Consider the following 7,067-nt stretch of genomic DNA (forward strand, 5'->3'; position numbering starts at 1 on the left):
TGACACCATAGGTGGGGCCATTCTTCGGTGATGAAAGAAGAAGAAAGCAAGCAGAGCAAGCTATGGAGAACAAGCCATTAAGTGACCTTATTTCATGCTTTCTGCCTCTGCTCTTGCTGGGAGTTCCTGCCATAACGTCCCTCAATGAAGGACTGAGATCAGGACTTGTAAGCCAAATAATCCTTTTCCTCTTCAAGTTGCATTTAGTCATGATGTTTATCACAGTGATAGAGAGCAAAGTAGGACACTATCCAAGGCAGAGGCCTAAAAGGTGCCCTTCATATCTGTCTTTCTCCTTGTTCTATTATGGATACATTTTACTTTTTACTGGCTTATCTGAGTTGTACAAGCAAATATTCTCCTCAATATCTTCATCCTCCCCCACCTTAAGCCCTATCTCTCACATAGAACATTAAATTGTTACAGTTATCTCTGTGATCCACCAATCTTCCATAGATCAAGTCAGAACCTCATGCACAGTGAAGGAAACACTAGCAGGATAAATCTTACACATATCTTGTATAAACTGAAACACATAGGAAACATCATCATCTCAGAGGTGACCTACTCACCTGTTTTGCTTCCTCATCTCCCTTTGTTCTTACCAAGGATCTAGAGAATCAACAGCCCCAAGGTATTGGGAGAACAGCAACCTCAATTTGAGCACCTGAACTCCCAAGACCTAGAGGTGAATTTAAAACTGATTTTTTTTCTGTATTTTTAATTCATTTAATAAAATTACATGCACATTGCCCAACAGTTGGCCATAAGTCTCAGCATCTGCTATGATAGTCTGCAGGGCAGAGCCTTTCAGAGGCCCTCTGTGGCAGGCTCCTAGGTTGTTTCCTGTTTTCTTCTTCTTCTGATGTCCTTCCTCTTTGCCTTTTGGGATGGGGATTGAACATTTTAGTCAGGGTCCTCTCTCTTGATTAATGTCTTTAGATGTATAGATTTTAGTAGGTTTATCCTATATTACACATCTATATGAGTGAGTATATACCATGTGTGTCTTTCTGCTTCTGGGACAGCTCACTCAGGATGATCCTTTCCAGTTCCCACCATTTACCTGCAAATTTCATGATTTCCTTATTTTTCAATGCTGAGTAATATTCCATTGGGCAATTTTCATGGAATCTTATGTAAGAACTGGGAAATAGTAAGATCTGGAGAGGACAGGAACTCCACAAGGAGAGCAACAGAACCAGAAATTTGAACACAGGGGTCTTCCCAGAGACTCATACTCCAACCAAGTACCGTGCATGGAGATAACCTAGAACCCCTGCACAGATGTAGCCCATGGCAGTTTAGTGTCCAAGTGGGTTACATAGTAATGGGAAGAGGGACTGCCTCTGACATAATCTGATTGGCCTGCTCTTTGATCACCTCCCCCTGAGGGGGGAAAGTCCTTACCAGGCCACAGAAGATGACAATGAAGCCACTCCTGATGAGATCTAATAGACTAAATCAGAAGGAAAGAGAGTAGTACCTCCCCTATCAGTGGACTTGGGGAGGGGCATGCTTGAAGAAGGGGGTGGGAAAGTAGGATCAGGAGGAGAGGAGGGAGGGGCTCATGGGGGGATACAAAGTGAATAAAGTGTAATTAATAAAACTAAAAAAAATAAATTCTGTAAAAATTTTCTTCCTTTTCTCCTCCTTGTCCCATCCTACCTTCCTCTTTTTCTTATCCCCCTCCCTTGTTCCTCAGAAAGGGGAAGCCCTCCTCCTTTACTAAGAGACCCCAGACTATCAAACCATTTCAAGACTGCCTGCATACTCTTCCTCTATGATCTGGCACTTTTCATTTCCTAGGGAAAATGATCAAAGACCAGACCACAGAGCAAAACTGAAATTTTTTCTGATACCTTTTAAGAGAAGAGTGGGCACCTTATAAGGTGATCAACTGAAATAAAATATTATCTTTTGAAGAAAGCCAATGGACAAAAATTTCATTCCTGCTTGGAGCATGGGATAAGAGTTCACGAGGAAAGTCAGAATCTAATAAAAATATATGATACCATGACCCTGGAATCCTAGCAGAGCATTGGAGACAAAGGCATGGAAATGTATATGTAGCTCAATTTCCAAGAGGAAAATAGCCATGCTCTTCACTTCCTCTTTGCTCACAAAGATGAAGAAATAATGAGTGAATAAGGAGTAAGCTTCATTGTTTTCTGCATTTATTAGGCAGAGTGGGGCTACTCTGTACATTTCTGGTACCTATGACACCAGGCAAGCTATAAGAATTCTAGAGACAAAAAACAGAATTCTAGAGACATCCCAGGCTGACATGACCAGCATTTTGGGGGACACTAGGTGATGGCAAAGCTTCCCAGGCCAACAGAACAACACTACAAAGAAGGAAAGTGTGACAGACAGGCAGGAAAGATGGAAGAGAGGATCTGTGCATGTGCTGTGGAGAGAGGTAGAACTGGAGTCCTGGGGGAGGTGAAACATGTGAGAGAGGGCTGAGGTCTGCAATAGAACATGTCCTTGCCCAGTGGTTTTGGCCAGGCAGTAAGCAACAGCCTGGAGCCAGAACAGATGAAGACCCAGATTCCAAGCACAGGATCTTCCTGACTTTGCAAAATGGCAGGGGCTAGAGATGAGGAAGAGTATACTACTTGGACTGAACCTCCTTGAATGACCACTGTGGTTCTTAGGTCCATTTCACCTCTCCTCATGGTTCCAGTTACTCTCCTGCCCATCTCTCCTCTCCAAATCCTCCCACTCGCTTCCTTCTTCCCTCCAGACCAGGATGTCCTACCCTATTCTGTCCATTTCACAACACTGGCTGGATGTTTAATTGACAATACAGAGAACAAATAGTGGCATATTTATACAAACTTGAGACATGTGATACTTACAATAAGCATCACAACACAATGTCTTGATTGAAAACATACAGAGGGGTAAAGAAACCAGCATTTGAATAAACAAAGGTAAATTGTATACATTCCACAAGAACATTATACCAACAAATAACCATACTAAAATCTACAGACCTCAAGAAGCTAAAAAACAAGAAGGACCCTAGTTAGGATACTTAATCATCTTTTACAATGGCAAACAGGATAGACACAAGAATGGAAAAGGAGGAACAGGTGTGCAGCCCACCATAGAAGTCCTCTGAAATGCTCCCTCCAACAGGGGGTCAAAGCATATGAGAAGACTCAGTAAAACTTTAGGCAGAGCACAGGGAGTCTTGTGGAATAAGGGTGAGATTTTTTGGACCTGGAAACCAATGAAGCCAAAATATTTGGGCTCAAAGTTGCCTGCATAGACTGAGGCATGAACCAAGGACCATCATGGAGAGGACCTAGACACCCTGCTCGTATGCAACCAATGGATACTTCAGTCTCCATGTCAGTTCTTGAGTGAGGGGAGCAGGGGCTACCTCTGTCAGGAACTCGGTTTCATGCTCTTGGATCACTTCCCCCTGGTGATGTGGCCTTGCAAGGCATTAGAGAAAAAGGACCCAGGCATTTCTGATGAGACTTGATAAGCTAGGGTCAGATGGCAGTGGAAGAGAACTCCCTTTTTCAGTGGACTAGGGGAAGGAAATGGGGATGGGAGAGGACAGGAGGATAAGACTGGAAGTAGATGAAGGAAGGGGCCACAGTCAGGATATAAAAGGAATAAATTGTAAAAAATAAATAAAAATAAAACTGTGTCCAAGTCTGTCTTTTCAGTTTTAATATGAAGGTAAAATGTTCCTGAAGCAGAAAAGGTCAGACTTGTTGTGGTCAGACATCAAATGTTCTAACACATTCCAATGAGGGAACACAGTCTCCCTGGGGAAGAACAAGACTTGTAAAATCATTAAAATAATAATAAAATACTCATTGTCCTCATTCCTCTGCTGGTATGTTTATCCCTCAAACTGTCTTGAAATCCTTTGTCTTTCATGCAGTGAGCCAGCTTCAGCATGCCAGAATCTCAGTATTTCAGAATATTAAAGCTATGACATCAGGCTGACTTCATTTACCCCATTATTGATTCTACACATGAAAACAAGCTCACACATCGAGGTGGGAGTAGGTGGTGGTCATTTGTTTAGGTCATCATGCTTGATTGCAAGTGCTCTCATGACTATTTGACTCCACCACTACCACCCCTATTGAGCTCTATCTGCAGTCACCCAGCTGACACAGCTACTCTTCATGATGCAGCATGCCATGGTCAAGGACTCTTATTATTATTATTATTTCAATTTATCACTTTGTATCTGAGCTGTACTAGCCATCTGTCATCTTCTTCCATCCCACTACCCTCCCTTTTCTCCCCCTATACCCCTGCCCTAGTCCACTGATAGGGGAGGACCTCCTCCCCTTCTATCTGACCTTAGCCAGTCAGGTCTCATCAAGACTGACTATGTCAACTTCAGCTCTGGTCTGGGAAGGCAGCACCCACCAGGGAGAGGTGATCAGCCAGCCACTGAGTTCATGTCAGAGACAGGCCCTGCTCTTCTTACTAGAGACATCACTTGGAATGTGAGAGCCTATGGGCTTCATCTGAGCAAGGGGTCTAGTTCCTCTCCTTGCATGGTCCTTAGTTGAAGTATTGCTCTTTGCAGGCCTTCCTGGGATCAGAAATTTTAGCTCTGCTAGCCATCTTGTGAAGTTCCAGTCCCCTCCAGGGCTTTCTATCTCTTCCTTTATCCAAAAGTTTCCCTGCACTCTGACCAAATTTTGGCAATGATTCTCAGCATCAAATGGCAGAGAAACACTTAAAGAATTGTTATCATCCTTAATCATCTGGGAAATGAAATTCAAAATAAGCCTGAGATTCCACCTCACAGACATCAGAATGGCTAAGATAAAAAACTCAAGGTATGGCACATGCTGAGAGGTGTAGAGAAAGGGGAGCCCTCCTGCATTGCTTGTGGGAATGTAAACTTGTACAAGAGTTTGAAAATCAATCTAGTGCTATCTCAGAAAATTAGGACTAGTCCAACCTCAAGATCCAGCCATACCACTCCTGGGCATATATTTGAAAGGTTCTCAACCATACAACGAGAACATTTGCTCAACTATGTTCATAGCAGCTTTGCTTGAAATAGCCAGATTCTGGAAATACCCTAGATGTCCCTCAATCAAGGAATGGATTCAAAAATTGTGTTACATTTACACAACAGAATACTACTCAGCAATCAAAAACAAGGAAATCATGAAATTTTCAGTCAAATTGACAGAACTTAAATGATCATCCTGAGTGAGGTTACCCAGAAGCAGAAAGACACACATGGCATATACACACTTACAGTGGATATTAGCCACATAATATAGGATAAATATACTAAAATCTGTACAAATGAAGGAGATAAACAACAAGGAGAACCCTAGGGAAGAGGCTGAAACCTCATTCAGAAGGGTAAACATGATAGACATCAGGAGTAGGATCAGACAGGGAACATGAGAGGAGCCTTCCAAAGGGTCCCTCTGAAAAACTCCACCCTTAAGGATATCAAAGGTCCTGGATTCTTTATTATGGACTCTTTATTATGAGTTTCTGAAGCTTCTCTCAGCCTATGCGCTGACTACACCTAGTGGCAGAAACATGACATGAATTTATACAAAATCAACTTATTTTCCACACTATAACAGTCCTTAAGAAGCTGAGCATGTGGTTACCTAGGAGAGCTGTGTAGGGTACTGCTGTGTGGACGCCCAGGGTCTCCCCAGTATGTGCCTTGGAAGGATCTTAAAAACTGTACAGAATTTCAACATGAGTGAAACATCTGAAATTATTCCAAATTTTGAAGAGATGTTCACAAGCAGATTCACACAAGATGACAAAGAGTAACAGGAATACGTGAAACGTCATCCTGAATCACCTCCAATTGTTGATGAGTGGAATAGTAGAGCTGGTGGTTACCAAAGAAATAGAGGCAACTTGCTGGAAGCTAACAGACAGTTTAGAGGGAGAGATAACAGACAAAGATGACCAAGTGACAGTGATAGAATCAGTGAAATGGATGATCACGGGGTAAGAACTACCCACAGCAGAGACAAGAGCCTTACTATAAACAACAGTGAAGAACAGTATGGTCACAACCAGCAGCCTCCATACAGTTACTACTGACAGATGTCAGCAGTATTTAACAAAAGACCATTGTTTTTGATGTGATAAACATTGGTCTTCTTTTGGTAATAGCTTTTAATTCTACTTCAAAGAATGAGTTGTTGATTGCTTAGAACTGGAGACTTGAAAAATATGATTTTACTAGGGGTATAATGATTGATGGGAATAAGTCTACTAAGCATGAATTACATTGTTTGACATTATATTAAATACAGTTTTGTTTTATAACTTTAGTGTTTGAGTTTGATCTGATTTCCTTATTTGGCCTCTAGCGGTTCTTTGTATGTCACAGAAATATAAGTTTTTAACCTGGAAAAAAATCCTTAACCAACGTTTCCTTATTCACAAAGTAAAACACTGAATTATCTTTTAATATTATATAAAATAGCATTCATCTGAATCATGAATTTGGAGGTACCCATTGAAGCTTTGCAATCAAAGCAAATTTCTTCGCAGGAAATTGATAGTTGGGGAAGTTATGGAATTCGCCTAATGTCACACACAATTCAAAAGATGCATAATCGAGATTCTAATCCAGTGCCTGAATTGTGGATTTTTTCATCATTCCCAGCCTCTTAAATCTAGAAAATCATGCTGGCCAGAAAAATGCTACTGAAAACATACTCCTCATTAGTTTTCTGAGTGTGCATAAGGATATTAACATGTGGATGGCATGCAAAGAAGTCCATGCTACTCCAAAATCTTTATCAAGGTGTTTAAGAACACCCAAGCCTACAATATGATCTTTACTGTGTGAATTTGCCAAGACTGGCTCTAAAAGGTCATTGGTTGTTAACATACAGCCTGGCCTGTGTGCTCCCCAGACCATACATGAGCCTACCACATACTCAAAGGCCTTAGCTCCCCTCAAGCTATAATAACAAGAAGCAAGACATCTAAGCAACAGAAGCTGCCACCAATTTTGGGATTGCAACCAATAGCCAGAGTTGTTTGTGGGTTCCCATGGAGACCCTCTGGCCAACCAC

General features: G+C 41.7%; 1 pseudogene; it reads left to right on the forward strand.

The window, feature by feature from the left end:
- Window positions 1-5,724: 5,724 nt before the first annotated feature.
- Window positions 5,725-6,081, forward strand: LOC110540441 (RNA guanine-N7 methyltransferase activating subunit-like; annotated as a pseudogene).
- The last annotated feature ends 986 nt before the right edge of the window (window positions 6,082-7,067 follow it).

The sequence above is a fragment of the Meriones unguiculatus genome (assembly GCF_030254825.1).
Source record: "Meriones unguiculatus strain TT.TT164.6M chromosome 16 unlocalized genomic scaffold, Bangor_MerUng_6.1 Chr16_unordered_Scaffold_43, whole genome shotgun sequence".
NCBI lineage: Eukaryota > Metazoa > Chordata > Mammalia > Rodentia > Muridae > Meriones > Meriones unguiculatus.